The sequence below is a fragment of the Equus quagga genome, chromosome 12 (assembly GCF_021613505.1).
Source record: "Equus quagga isolate Etosha38 chromosome 12, UCLA_HA_Equagga_1.0, whole genome shotgun sequence".
In the NCBI taxonomy this organism is placed as follows: domain Eukaryota; kingdom Metazoa; phylum Chordata; class Mammalia; order Perissodactyla; family Equidae; genus Equus; species Equus quagga.
Genome location: NC_060278.1, coordinates 31,842,345 through 31,858,035, shown reverse-complemented (window position 1 = coordinate 31,858,035; position 15,691 = coordinate 31,842,345). Strand labels below are relative to the sequence as shown.

The window sequence follows — 15,691 nt, the reverse complement described above, 5'->3', positions numbered from 1 at the left end:
AGGGCGGCTGTACTTAGTCTCCTCACATCTTCTCTTCACATATTCCAGCCGGGAGAGTGTATTACCCTCGCTGAAGCCACCTCACTCCAGATGCTTACTAAAGCGGATGTCTGCGGATGTGCTCATTGTGTTTCAGGACACAGACCCCCAGCCAATCGAGGAAACTGAGCAGGTCAAGTGTTCCCCACTTGCAGGCAGCCAGCACAGCTCTCAGAGCATCTTTCCCATCTCTGTCCAGTAAAGCTTCACAACCTCCCTGTGGGCAGTTTCTGCTAATGTCTGTTTACTACAAGAGTTCTCAAGCTCTAGGGGCCACATCACTCACTGTCCCAGTCCTTCTAGGCCTTGGCTTCTTCCACACATTAGCTCGAAGGTGTCTACCTGCCCCTACTATTCGTTCCCAGGCTCTAACCCTCATAGGCACTGCTGCTTCTTTGTTGCATTTTCTTCTGTGTCCTCATCGCTCCAGAGGATGCAGGTCTCAGGCCCTCTGGGCCTGGTGGCTCTCGCTCCAGCAGCCCAATCTGGGGTAGCAATCCCACATGATAAATGCCAGCACTCACCAATGTCATCATCTACTCCACTAGACTGATCTTCAGGAGTCTAAATGTCGGAACTGTAGACGCCTGTGCTTGCTAAGGAGTATTTCTTCTGATTGTGGAAGTGAAAGAGACAAGAGTCTAGTACCCGTGATGACCTCATTTCTGTAGCTAAGCAACCACAGGGTGGCAAAAAGTAAAAGTGGTTTTTTAACATCTTCTTTCTGTACAAAATGAATGCGACTTAATTTTTTCATGTCCACATTTCCAACAGCTCCCACCTGGTGAATATACAAATACTAATTTCCAAAGAAACGAACTGTTCCATAATTTTAACATTTAGCAGTATCACTGTTAAGTAAAAATTATCCCAAAAGATACAAGATAATCTTGTTCTCACACTCACAAATTGATAGCCACATAGTTAAATACCACTTAATGGAAAGGAATGTTTCATTTCAGGTTTCTGATCTAAAAAAAAAATGAATTGAGGGCCAGCCTGGTGGTGCAGTGGTTAAGTTTGTGTGCTTTGCTTCGGCGGCCTGGGGTTCACAGGTTTGGATCCTGGGTGCAGACCCACACACCGCTCATGAAGCCATGCTGTGGCAGCATGCCACATACAAACTAGAGGAAGACTGGCACAGATGTTAGCTCTGCAACAATCTTCCTCGAGCAAAAAGAAACAGATGTTAGCTCAGGGCCAATCTTCCTCTCTCTCACACACACACACACACACACACACACACACAAATTGATTTCTGGCAAAGAGATAAAGATTAATTATGTAACTATGCAAAATGCCCCAGGAAAAGTTAACAAATAATGTAATCCAATTAGTTCTTTAAAATGTTATAAATGCAGCTGAGTTTTAAGAGTAACTTTTCCATAATTAAAATTATCACAAAAACCTTTAAAAATTTTGATACTGAGAGTCGGCGGAGGGCGAGGCGGCGTGCTCAGCGGCCCCGGCCCCCCGCACCCCGGCGCCCGCAGCTCCTCGCCTCCGCGGCCCCGCGAGCGGCCGAGATGCAGGCCATCAAGTGTGCGGTGGTGGGAGACGGAGCTGTAGGTAAGACGTGCCTGCTGATCAGTTACACGACCAATGCGTTTCCCGGAGAGTACATCCCCACCGTCTTTGACAACTATTCTGCCAATGTTATGGTAGATGGAAAACCGGTGAATCTGGGCTTGTGGGATACAGCTGGACAAGAAGATTACGACAGATTGCGTCCCCTCTCCTACCCGCAAACAGACGTCTTCTTAATTTGCTTTTCTCTTGTGAGTCCTGCATCATTTGAAAATGTCCGTGCAAAGTGGTATCCTGAAGTGCGACACCATTGTCCCAACACTCCCATCATCCTGGTGGGGACTAAACTTGATCTTAGGGATGACAAGGACACGATCGAGAAACTGAAGGAGAAGAAGCTGACTCCCATCACCTACCCACAGGGCCTACCATGGCCAAGGAGATCGGTGCTGTCAAATACCTGGAGTGCTCGGCGCTCACACAGCGAGGCCTCAAGACTGTTCCATGAAGCTATTCGAGAGGTTCTCTGCCCGCCTCCCGTCAAGAAGAGGAAGAGGAAATGCCTGCTGCTGTGAACGGCCGCGCCCTCGCCCGCCCGCCCGCCCCTCGGAACCTTTGTACGCTTTGCTCAGAAACAGTGGAGCCTTCGCACTCAATGCCAAGTTTTTGTTACAGATTAGTTTTTCCATAAAACCATTTTGAACCAATCAGTAATTTCTAGGTTTTGTTTGTTTAAAGTGTAAGAGTTCAAACTTTCACGTTCTATTAAAATTTAGCCCTAAAATGACCAGCTTTCTTAAAGCCTTATTTTTCGAAAGCCCCTGTTCTTGCTTGAGAGTTGCCAAAATACCTTGTGAACTAAGTCGCGTTGTGCTGAGAACACTAAGCAGTAAACCGCGTGAGGCCTTCGCCTTTCTGGAGCCCTCGGCTCGGGGTTAGCGCAGACCCCTGACGAGTTCCTGCGTTTCTGACCCAACCTTGTACTGTAGCTCATGATGGGATGAGGGTAACAACTCAGCTCTTTGGATCAAGCTTTTTGATTTCGTAGTGAGATTTTTAAAAAAAAATTAGTGTTAGCTTTGCTGAGATTCTGAACAGAACTCTGCCTCACGTGTCTGTCCCATGAAGCGTTCTGCTCCAGCCCTGGGTGCCCTGGGGTGGAGTGTGCGGGACATTGGATGTGATCAAAGGATGAAGACAGTATTTTGACAAAATGATGAAGTGGAGGTTAATTTACACTACATTGTACACGTAATAATTAAACCGAATGAAAGTGTCACGGGTAAACATTTTAAAAGGTTAATTTCTGCCAAATGCAGCAGACGATGAAGGTCGGTCGGTATGATCCGTAACTGTCCTCTGAAGCATTCCTCGTTCCTAAGCCTGCCACCCTGCCCGAAATCGGGCATTTAATTCCACTTTGAACTGGTCATTCCCATAGTCGCTAACTTAGTGCGTGCTTTTCTTATAGCACCCTTCTTCATGAGCAATATGCCTCCTTGTATTATAAAATCTTTCTGATAACGCATTAGAAACTTCTTTTGTAGATTAGTAAAAAGTGCATTCCTGTTTTCATTTTACTTTATTCAAAGCTAATAAGTGCTTTCCTTAGTTTTCTAGTAACTAGGTGTAAAAATCATGTGTTGCAGCTTTCCGGTTTTTAAGATATTTTAGATATTCTTAAACTATGAACCTTCTTAACATCGCTGTCTTGCCAGATCCCCCCCACTGCACCTTGACTAACGCTGGCCCTCTTCGCCTCGCCCCGTGGACACATGCTTCCCGGTGTTGCCCTGCCTAACGATGTTCCTTTGGGTCTGTGAGGTTCTGTAAACCCCATGCTCGTGCTAATGAATTCTGTACAACTTACCCACTGGCAAGAATACGAGGTCGGACCTTTCAACCACTAGAACAAAATTTTTTAAATTGACCGTTGCAGAATTGTGGAGTGTTTTTACATTGATCTTTTGCTAATGCAATTAGCAGTATGTTTTGCATGTAAGACTTAATAAATCCTGGAATCATAAAAAAAAAAAAATTTTGATACTGAAATAATCATAAGTGAATATAAAAGACAAAACAGAAGGGTTAACACTTGGGGTAACTTTTGGCTGATGTTTTTAACATATACATAGTTATTAGTTACTCTGCTGAAGTATATCCTTTTCTACTCCAAGAATGATTTTCATATGTAGTCTGTAAGTGAAGCAGCTTTAAAAGATGTTAGGATATCTAAAAAAAGAACTCAACCCTAAAAAGAGCTGTTAAGCACCTCCCAGGGATCCCACAGCAATAGTTTCTCATCTGACTTCAGTACAAAGATAAAGGTCACTCCCTTCTCTATACGTGATGGTAAATATTCACCATCAATACAAGAAACTCCTGGATCTACCAACGATGAACCAACACAAAATTAATGAGCCCCATATGTAGAGATCAGCCATAAAAGCTATGACATTAAGAACATATTTATGCTCAAAACTAGATTCCTCTGATTTGGGTTGAGGGGATGCATCACAGGGAATACCTAACCCACAGGAAGAGCTTCCACTTCTAAGGTCAAAGGACACTGGAAGGTTATTCTCAACCACTGGTGGGCTTGGGGTCCTATCCCCTAGTGCTCGCTGGGGCCTGCCCATCCAAAGACGACAGTGTGAGGAGTAACATGAAGGTGAACGTTGGTTTCCGCGAGTCCTCCTGGTTACGTCAGGCTTGTCAACAAGTCTAAGAGGGGGATTCAAGAAAGTCTTCCAAGTTTAATAATGGGCCTATAACCCACTTCCCTGGAAAAGCAGTGAAGACATCATTTATTCTGCCCAATTTGGCGACAATCCAGTGGAGGGAGGAATTTTTAAACATCAGACTCTGTTTCCTGCGTGTCAAAGTGCAAGGAACTCAATAGCTGTCCCTTGTCCCTACTTAAAATCAGCTTGCACATCCTCAAGTTGATTACTAGTCACACTTCGGCTTAAACTGCACCTTGTTCAAGGAGCACAGAGTCACCTCACCCCAGGCCTGTAGAATGGGAAAGCAGACATATTCTTGAGCAACAGAGAAGACACTGGGCCTCGGTCACTCTGCATGCCCCTGTGTGTTCTATATTCTCCCAGATCTATGAGCACACCCCTGGCTTTCCGGTTAAACAGCAACACAAGCTTATCAATGTACTTTTTCTAAAAAAAAAAAATAGGAAACAAATTCAAATCTGAAGTTAAGAGGAATTATATTAACTCAGCATCTCAACAGAATAGAAACACAAGAAGCAGAAGGAATAGACGGACCTGAGATGGTGTAGTTCCAACAGGGTGGCGATTATGCTTTAGGGGTTTTCTTGGCAACTTAAACAAAAAAAGGAAACACAGGCCACCAGTTATTTTCTGTCAATAGAAAATATACCCACTGGCCTATGGAGACAAACCTTTTCCTGGAAAGCACCCCAGGCAGCAAGCACTGTAGGTCTTGAATAAGCAGATGTACAGGTCTTCAATGCACTCTGAGCATGATACAGAATCACAGTGTTACTCCCATGTTTTAGGAGTCTGAGTGGATGACGTCCAAGTTCACAGACTCACAAAGGACCTCCTGAGGGCATCACAGGGTGATGCCACATGGACCATGTCCCTGACAAGGCCTGGATGTCAGGTGACCTCCTGAACTGAGCTCCCGAATCCTTCATCCAAACCAATCCTACATCCAATCCCATTCTGCATGGCACCTACAGCCTGAAGCAAGGCTCAAGGTGGATCCAATTCCCAGGTCCAAGGCGATCACCAACCTGAAAGAGAGTTATCAAGAACAGTTTCCAGAGATGGTTGTTAGACGATAATTCACCCACAGTAGAGGCGTTTTCCTCATCTTGGGGATTGTGAAGAAAGGAGCAGGCAGAAATTCAGGTCTGGCGGTCAGTCCAGTCCCTGTGGAGACTGACTCCATGGAAACAGTCCAGTGCTGGACTCAGCCATCCCACCAGTCCCACTCTGCGCTACAGCTGGGCACTACACTCCCTTCCCATTCTCATCTCCATGGCTCTGTATTCCACAAACAAGTCCCCATCTGCAATGTCCATTCTCTTTCCCTGGAATACCTTTCTCTCCCTCTCCATGCATCACTGTATTCATCAAATCTAATCTTACCACTCAAAGCAAATGTATTAATTACATTTACCCACCTTTAATTAATCTACCTAGCAGCAAGATAAAAAAATACACTAATTAAACTATGACACCCCTTCGATCATAAAATGCATCCCCATTTCAGAAATGCTAAACGAAAAAACAAACAAAAGGAAGAGGGGTTGAGAGGAGTCCTAGTATCTATGAATTTTTTTCTCCGTAACGCTTCCTTCCCACTATACCAACTCCATGTTCCTTCCCCACGGCCCTCCCACAATCTATCTTCTTTCTCTTCACACCTGGTCTGAGAGGCCACGAGGACAGGAGACAATTCCACCTGTTCACACCATAGTGCCCAAGAAGAACAGGTGCTCAATACAAGTTTCTGGTTGGTGATGATGACAAAAAGAATTCCTCATTATACCCAGATAGCAAGGGGAAGAAAACAGCAAAATATGGATGCCTTCTAAATGGATTTTTGAAAGATTATACTGAATGCCATTCACCATTTTCCATCTGAGCTGAAACAAAATCAATACTCCAAGCAAATTTGTCACTAGTAGAGAGATGCCCCCTTTCTTTTGACTGACAGTTTACAAACACATCTACATTACCCTGCATTTATCTCAAGGCACCCCTACTTGTGCTGACATAAGAGGTCATCTATTACTGATCAGTAGCCATCTCACCATGCTTGTCAACAGAAAGTCTTGCAACACTTAGGTGCCATCTAAAAGTTGGAAGGAAACCTAGAAACCTCTTCAGTGCAGTTCGCTGAAAAGAAATATTATGACATGAGTGGAATCATGCTACATCTCCATATGAAATTTACATTTCAAGCACAACACTGAGACCCTGCAAGATCTTCACTAAGCATAGTTTGGTGGTGTGTGTGTATGGCGGGGGGCTGTGAGAGAATTTTACGGATAAAGGAAAACACTAACATCCACCTTCCTGTCTAACTTAGAAGCAAGATCCCGCTCCCAAATCAGGGTCATTCTTATAACCGTCTGTGATCCTAAATGGGCTGCAGCACTAGGAGGGGCTCTGGGCCCTAAGTGAACATAAACAGTGGTCCTCTGTCACCCCTCAGTTTCAAGCTCCCACCAATGCTGCGTGGGTCTACCCCTCACTTCCTGAGAAAGTCTCCGAGCAGCAAAGGTCGTCAGGAACCTAACGGCTATGCTTATCCGAACAGCAATTTCCATTTGACACTGACACCCAGTGTTCTGACTCACCAACGGCACCACCCTCTATTCATAGGCAAAGGTGTGCCAGTTTGCAGCACCCATTTTACCGGTGTCCAGCGGCACTTCATGCTTATGTCCAGAAGCAGCTCTGGACATAGTTTGGCGGAAAACTGTATGTCCAATAACTAACGGAGCAATCCACAAATAGGACGACTTTCAGTGTCCTATAGACAGTGATGGCTACACCCCTCCTCCAGGAAGAGGCCTCCAGACTGTCTCTTTTGGTTTGATCAAAATTCTTGTGGGTTGCAATAATAGATATCCTCCCCTAGGACAATAAAATTTTGGATTCCAACAACCTGTTCCTAACTCCATTATCCTTTAAGCAAGTCATTATTACTATTAAAAGAAAGTAAGAAGGATTGTTTTAGATCAACCCACTCTAAGTTAGTCCAAAGACCATTTCATTATTTTGCCCACTTTAACAGTCATCATTTGACTGGAATACCTAGAACGGATCTGTAAGCCCAGGTCTGCATGTGGAACTTGCTGTGGACTTTTCAAGTTGCCCATCTAGTACCCACTTCCTCATCTGCTGTGCTAATAATATGCATATTTTTCATCGATATTCACCCTCCCCTGCAGCACAAATCTGACCCAGCCCTTGCCTGAGCAACTGGCCCAGGTGACCCAGGCCTGAACTAACCAGTGCCCGGTATTCTTGTGACTGCAGGGTCTGGGCTGGTTCTCTGGCTGGCACGGCTCTCCCCCAACCCATCCCCAAGGCCTGGGGGCAATGTGGTGGAGGATGTTCTGGGGCTGCGACAGTTACGTGGTGACCACATGGGAACACACCGTGGGTGAGGCGGCACCATGGAAGACAAACTAGAAAAAGAGCCCAGGGCTGGACAGTGGTGTTAAGCCAATAAACAGTCAAACCCAAAGCCCGTACTACTTCTGAAGTTTCCAGGCTCATGAACCCACTCATTCAATCATCATTTCACCCAGCAAGTGTCTCCCGAGCGTAGCCCCTGCCCAGCTATGGCAATAAACAAGAGGGGACTCCCTTCCTGCACACAGCCTCCATTCCTGCAGGAAGAAGTACCGATGGACAAGACGCTCTGACCTCCACTCACATTGCACATCTCAGAAGGGGTACCATCAGGGCAGGACAGCAGCACGGCCTCTCTCAGGGGCCCAACACATCACCCTCACTGTCAAAGCCGGTCTGATCAATACTCGTTACCAATAGAAACCCAACCCACCTACATACGCGACTGCATCAGAAACAGGAATGGTCTCTCAGTGCCTTTAATGTTCTTTTCTTTGTGCGAATCCAGGTACGGACATATGACGTGCTTAAGCACGCACAACTGACTGGGAGGATAGATTCCACACCTTGCTGCTGCTGCTTCATGCTGTTTCAGAGTGAAGGGGTGGATGCTGACTTCAGGGAAACGGACCTTCAGCTACCCAAACACTGAGGGTGACAAGGTACATTTAATGGTTGCTTCTTCCCAAAAAACCTTGCTCCGGTCTCAGAGTATGACAGAGAAAATGTGAAGCTCAACCATGAAAAATGACACTTCTCCCCAGAACGGAAGCTCATGAATAAACTAGGGCACGCTCGCTGCCACCTCCACAATTCCACGGTTTACTAACACCCTAGAAAATATCTGAATTAACAAATAGCACTAAAATGAAAAGGTCATGCAACAAATTTAGAAGTCTGTGTGAAATTTTAGTGGATCCAAAGATTTTTGAACCAAGATTGCTAGAGTTAATAAGGTAAGATGGTGGACGGTTTTTATATAGGAACTTCAACAAGCAAAACTTAACTGCACATAACACCACTTTTTGGGGCGATCATGTTGGAAATTCCACTGCGAAATTTAAAACACAGAGATACATTGACAAAATTATCAGAAGTAAAACTGAAACATCAAATATGATTTTTAAATATAGAGCTTAAAACAACTGTAACATGCATTATAATTTTTAAAGACTTGTACATATGCAGAGAGAATTATTAGAGATTAAGATGGACAAGGAAAAAGTTAAATATGAATTTAAAATGCTTTCTGCATTACAAAAAAAATGTTTCCAGGCCCACAGTGGCTTTCCGAGTAAGAACTCTTACATAAAGATGCATATCCCAACTTAAACAGTTCAGGTCTTCCATGGGAAGAGACAACTTCTTTCAGGAAATAGATGAACTCTTCCAGCCTGACTGGATCATGTGCTTTCTTGAGCACCAGCACATGGTGCTGTCAGCTCTCTGCCATGATCCCTACTCCCTCCCCGAGCCCTCTCCCTGTGCACCCGGGCTGGGGCCATCAACACTCTGAAACGTGATGATCTTTCTGTTCTGATGCCATCAACTATTAGCTGTCAAACTTTCACATTTGGGCAAATAAGTAGAAAACCGGAAAATTACAAAACCTTTAGCTTTTTAAATTTTTGTCTTTTCAGATAACATAGATGATGTTTATTGATAATGAGCAGATTACAAGCATTGATTCTTCTCCTAAGGTTTGTTAACACATTGCCTACATCTGTGTACTAAAGTTTATGTGTGTAACATAAGTGTCATTTAATCAACATATATTTATAGGGCATAAACTGTTGGCTCCACTTAGTTGTGACAACATTTTAAGTGAAACGCTTGAAATTCAGTGAATTTAGACATCACTCAAAATTTAAGCCCTCTGACACTTGCTAATTGAGAATACTACACATGAATATTACAAAATCAAGAAAAGCATTTAATATGAGTCCTAGAGCTTTAAATGATTCCATCTGTATACTATGACATAAATGCTTAAACTTCAGCATTTTCACAAAACTTTGAACACAAATTCCCCAGTTTTCACAACTACAGGCAAATAAATATTCATGATTGTAAAGTTAAAGGATCAGTTCTTTAAAGCCAGTGAGTCTAATCCCAGGCATTGCAAAATGAGGTTTAATTGCTAACAGATTTAATTGGTGCACACAGTGATGACACTGCACTCATGAAGCCCACAATCTCCTATTTAAGCAAGGCCATGTTGGACACGAGGATTCTTTACTGTGATTCTTGTTTGGGGGGAAGACTGCACATAATAGGCTTTTGGTCTGACTCCCTGCATCAAAGATGGCCCCACGAAGCAGGCTGTGCTGCTCCTGGTGGCAGGACCCCCTGGTGCCAAAGAATGGATCAGGTTATTCAACTGAAGAAAAGAGGGTTAAAAACTTAACCTTGCCAACACTGAGCTTAACTGTTTCAGGTCTAATTCCATCTCTGCCACTCGGCCTCATTCTTGGTCACACTCCAGCAGTGTGACCCTGGAAGTCACTACCTGTAAGATGAGAAGTCAGGGTAAGATGATGTCTGTACCCTGCCAGCTCTGGAGCTCACCAATTCTGTGATTCACTTCTTAGTGAATTACTAATGCTAAGGCTTAGATTTTGTATAATTTGGATATGTACATATTAAGAGGGAAGTCCTGGACACACAACACCACAGGCCACATCCCCTCATAAAGACTGTATTAGATCAGTATTATGGGTTTTTTTTTTTTTCCTTAAGTAGACTTTAGTTTTAGAGTTTTAGTTTCACAGCAAAATTGAGAGGAAGGTACAGATATTTCCCATATCCCCCTTGGCTCCACATATGCACAGCCCCACTGTCAACATCTCCCACCAAATGCTACATTTGTTACAACTGATGGGCCTACGTGGAAATATCACCTAGAGTCCATAGTTTACATTAGGGTTCACTCTTGTTCATTCTGTGGGTTTGAGCAAATATATGACAACGTGTATCCACCATTATAATATCGTACAGAGTATTTTCACTACCCTATAAATCCTCTGTGTTTTGTCTGTTCATCCATCCCCCAAAACCCCTGGCAACCACTGATCTTTTTATAGTCTCCGTAGTTTCGCCTCTTTCAGAATGTCACATGCTTGGAATCATACAGGATATAGCCTTTTCAGATTGGCTTATTTCACCTAGTAATATGCATTTACGTTTCCGCCATGTGTCTTCACAACTTGATGGCTCATGTCTTTTTAGTGCTGAATAACAACCCATTGTCTGGATGAACCACAGTTTATTTACCCATTCACCTTCTGAAGGACATCTTGGTTGCTTCCAAGTTTTGGCAATTATGAATAAAGCTGCTACAAATATCTATCCGTAGATTTCTGTGTGGGCATAAGCTTTCAACTTCTTTGGGTAAATACCAAGGACCAAGACTGCTGGATTGTATGGTATATGGTTAGTTTTGTGAAAAACCACCCAACCGTCTTCCAAAGCGGCTGTACCATTTTCCATTCCCGTCAGCAGTGACTGAGAGCTCCTGAGAGAGCTCCATGATGAGAGTTCCACATCCTCGCCAGCATCGGGTGGTGTCAGTGTTCAGGAGTTCTGTCAATCTAACAGGCGTTTGGTGATACCTCTTGTTGTTGTTCTAATTTGCCCTTCCCTGATGACACAGATTGTGCAGCATCTTCCCATATGCTAATTTTCAATCTGTTTATTTTCTCTGGGTGAGGTGTCTGTTAGGGTCTTTTGCCCATTTTTTATTTGGGTTGCTTTCTTATTGTTGAATTTTAGGAGTTCTTCGTCTGTTTTGGATAAGAGTCCTTTGTGGATATGTCTTTTAGAAATAATTTTCTCCCAGTCTGTGGCTTGTCTTCTCGTTCTCCTGAAGCACTATGCTCCTAATTTTTAAAAAAATCTTTATATGGAATATGGGCTTTCCAGCTCACTACAATTTTCACCATTCCCTACTGTCATTGACCTCCCTTCCCAGGCTCCCTTCAGACCGTGATTCACCCTTTTTCATAATTTTTCATGCTTTGCCTGACCACACAAGCATTTGAGTCTTCCATCCATCTCAAGTCCCTAAGAACTTTCTAACGAAGCTGCCTTGTAGCCTGGAAGGGGCTGATGGAGGCAGGAGGGTGGGTGAGAAGGCTGGAGACAGCCACATTGGGACAGGCAGGCTTTTCAGATGCCCCTAAGGAGCAAAGTGCCTCCTTAGGCCTGAGCAAGGCCGGCCTGTGTCCAAAAGGGAGCTCCCTACTTGCACCAGGCAAAGCATTTACAGGAGAGCCTCAGTAACCCAACACTCCACTGACTGGGGCAAACACCTCTCATCATCAGAGGCTTTTAATTAAGAAACAAAAGAGCAATGGCTTGGTTGAGGAAATAATGACTGCTCTGAACGATTCACATTGTTGATGGTTGTTGGTTTTCTGTTTGTTCATAGAACATGTAAGGAACCCTGTGCAAATACACCAGGACTTCTTGCCTAGACCTAAAAATTCCTGCCCAGGGAAGCCTAACAATTTTAGGAACCTGAGGCATAGGGCCAACGAGATCCTGTAGGAGCTCAAGGAGGGGGTCAGTGTGGGTCAGCTAAGGGCAGCCTTGGCTGGTCTTGTCTCCTCTCCCATTTCTCACACCAAGCTGCAACTCTGGGATAGTCTGGACACCCACCTCCTGCAGTGTGACCCGCTGGCCTTAAACCTTAATTTTCATTTTGAGGCTCTTCAAGGACCAGCTTCTACCTCAAGGATGCTGGACCGCAGAACCCCTGGGACCGATCTGGTTCTATTCTGGGCAACCAGCTGCTTCCAGAAGTGGCTGCAGACAAACTCGTGTTTCCAAAAGCTGAAATGTGCTGTGTAAACCAAGAATGTGGGAGGGGACAATTCAAGACAGTCGCTGCTCAGATTTGAAAGAGGGGTTGAAAAGTCAAGAATGAAATGACTGTCGTGCTCACAAAGTAAAATCACAGTAACTTAGGCGTATCTGACTAAAAGTAGAGGAGATTTCAAAAAACATATCACATAGAAAATAAACAGTAAACAAGTAAGTTTCCAAATCTGACAGTCACACTAATCTCGCTGATAGAAGAGGTCTCTGATGCAGGTTACTATCCTCCAATTCTACATGCAGATTAAAGTTTTAAGTCCTAGCAAACAAAATATAGTTCTCTGAAGTGTCATTTTACTTTTTAGAAATAAGAATGCATTATAGTCTTCCCTCACTAAATTTCCATTTTAAATAATCACTTTTACTTAGAAATTCTATAATGTGCTAACTGGATATCCAACATTAATAGCTAACTAGTTCAAGCATTACTGAGTTCATTTTTTAAAATGGAAACATTAGGAAAAACTGCTTTAAGGACCTTCAATGTTTTAAAGAATAGTGTTTATTTCCCTTCACTCAGGAATAAGAAGGTGGGCTTGCAGATGTGTTCAAAGCAATCCAGATGGTCTACACATAAAGCTTAACACAGGATCACATTTCCAAGATTGGAAGATCAAGAATGAATCCAGGATATTATGAATAAGGTCACTTTGCAATAACTTATATTTAAAATAGTTCATATATCTGTGATCTGAGTGGAATAAATAAGTCATCCTCCTCAAAGACAACCAAGTCTAAAATACAGAAAAGCATTCTTAACAGGGCATGGCCCTTAAAATCAGAGAATATCTCAGTGATAAATTGTTTTATATCAAATTTAAAATACCCATTTAATTGAATTTTGTCATGTTTTCATTTTATATTTTCAGAATTTCTAAAGCTCCTAAATCCTCAAATTGAAATAGAACTTGACTTAGGCAGGCAATCGCCAAGTCACAAACAGCTTGTGTGTCAAAAGCTATTCAAAATTCATTTTTCTTTAAGATTTTATTTTTTTTCCTTTTTCTCCCCAAAGCCCCCCAGTACATAGTTGTATATTCTTCGTTGTGGGTCCTTCTAGTTGTGGCATGTGGGATGCTGCCTCAGCGTGGTTTAATGAGCAGTGCCATGTCTGTGCCCAGGATTCGAACCAACGAAACACTGGGCCACCTGCAGTGGAGCACACGAACTTAACCACTCGGCCACGGGGCCAGCCCCTCAAAATTCACTTTTTGATGGAAATTTTTATAAACAGAGATGAAATCCTCTGGGAACTACAAAGGCTGATTTGACCTATAATATACTGAAAAGAAGTGCATTTTGGTAGAAAACAGTATTGTTTTTGAAATATTACTCAACAAAACAAAACAGGAAGAGGTCTACAGTGTTTATCACACACAAGTGCAAGTGCTTTCAGAAAAGCCTTCCCACCAAAAGAAGGTGAGCTGACAGAATGGGACTGAACATTGTGAAGAGGGTCATGGCATCTTTATAGGGCTTCACAACTTTCTTCTGCAAATGCAAAAGGACATCTCACTTGCCTACTTATGAGGTAAATAATATCAGGACAGCAGATCTTAAAAATCTTTGCACAAGGAAATTGGAACTAACAGTGATCACCTATTTATTATAAACTAGGCTGTTTACATATTCAATCCTCTCAATTGCCTGCTTTCAGGTATTTAGACAAGGAATACAGACTCAAGGGTTGATGTGAGCTGTCTGTATCAGTGATTCTCAAACTTGGGCTGGATGAACCCAGATTGTGATCTGGTAGGGCCAGTCCCAGGAACCTGCTTTTCCAAGAGGCTGCAGGTGAGCCGCTGCAGGTCACGTAACCCCTGTGGCTGAGGGAGGATGTCCCTGCTCTCTGACATGTGGTGCTGACTTTCCTTAATTGCCAACACCAGTCATCTTGCTTTTATCAAACTTAGAATGAAAAGGAGAACAAGGGGATCGCAGAGCTTAGCCAAGTCTGTAGGAGAGTTTACCTGAAAGAGAATTAACTGGGGTTTGAGTCGTCAACTAGAAAATGCAGGAGAACTTGGAATACATACAACGTACCTTTCGTGAAAGGAGGTGAACCAGCAGCCACAAGTGGTCGCCAACAACCCAAAGCAGTTTGGTTCCTATCTGGAAAGTTCAGGGATGGAGGCACCGTGCAACTGTTTTTATGCTACATTCATAATCCAGGTATTTATACTTATACCACTGTGAAATGGTTTTCCTTTCCCTTCCTGCGCCTGGCCACCTATAGCCCAGAACCAACACGACAGCTGTATCCGCAAATCCCTTATTTTTCCATCATACACTCAGCCCTACCCCTCTAAAAAACCAAAAAGCCATGGAGTTTAATTCAAATTAGTTTTAATAAAATTAGCTTTACAACATTTTTAAGGATGAAGTTGTTTTTTTTCCCTCAAATATTGCCTAATGTAATGGATTTCGCAGGAAATACATTCTCTCTGAATTCTTTACTTTCAAGAATGCATCTACACTCATGGCTTTGATTACTTCTACATGGATAACTTCCAAAAGTGCATTTCACTTGTGAGTTACATCAAAATACCAAAATCTAAACTCTAAAAGCAAGCTGACAGATATGCTTTGAAGTGTCATGCCTCTTCATTTCTCCATTCTGTTGGAGCACCATTTTCTCCAGGTGAGTCACAGCTCTCAGGCGGGGATTCATCTGCCCATATCCCCAAATCACTGGGTGACCTCGTGGTGAGGGAAGGGCAGCCTCAGAATCAGAGAGGCAGCCTCAGTCCTGGCTCCAACCCTTCCCAGCCGGGTGGTTTAGGTCAATAACTCAATCTAAATCTCTTTAAAAAAAATGCTGTGCACTCAGGATGTCTACAAACCTCAGCAGCAGAAGTAAACGGTACAGAGCTCTCTTGCAGCGATTTAGGATAAGAGTCACGTCCATCAAGGTAACGCAGAGCAGGTGCTCCGGGCAGTAGCCGCCACAGCAAGCCACTTGCTGGCGCTTCCCTGGTCTTTCTCACCCTACTTCCAGGCCTTCTGGCCTAGGGTAGCTTTCAGTGATCCCCCTTTGTCCTGAATCCTCTAAAACGTTCCTGACCTTTACCCAGCTCCTAGCTCAGTTCCTAATGACCTCTGTGTCCTAGCAA

At 43.5% G+C, this 15,691-nt stretch overlaps 1 protein-coding gene and 1 pseudogene across 1 annotated transcript in view; one reads left to right on the top strand and one right to left on the bottom strand.

The window, feature by feature from the left end:
• The window catches only part of DIP2C (disco interacting protein 2 homolog C), a 472,249-nt gene that overhangs the window by 256,571 nt on the left and 199,987 nt on the right, over window positions 1–15,691 (bottom strand). The gene's annotated exons all lie outside the window — the stretch shown is intronic.
• On the top strand, window positions 1,526–2,456 carry LOC124248387 (ras-related C3 botulinum toxin substrate 1-like; annotated as a pseudogene).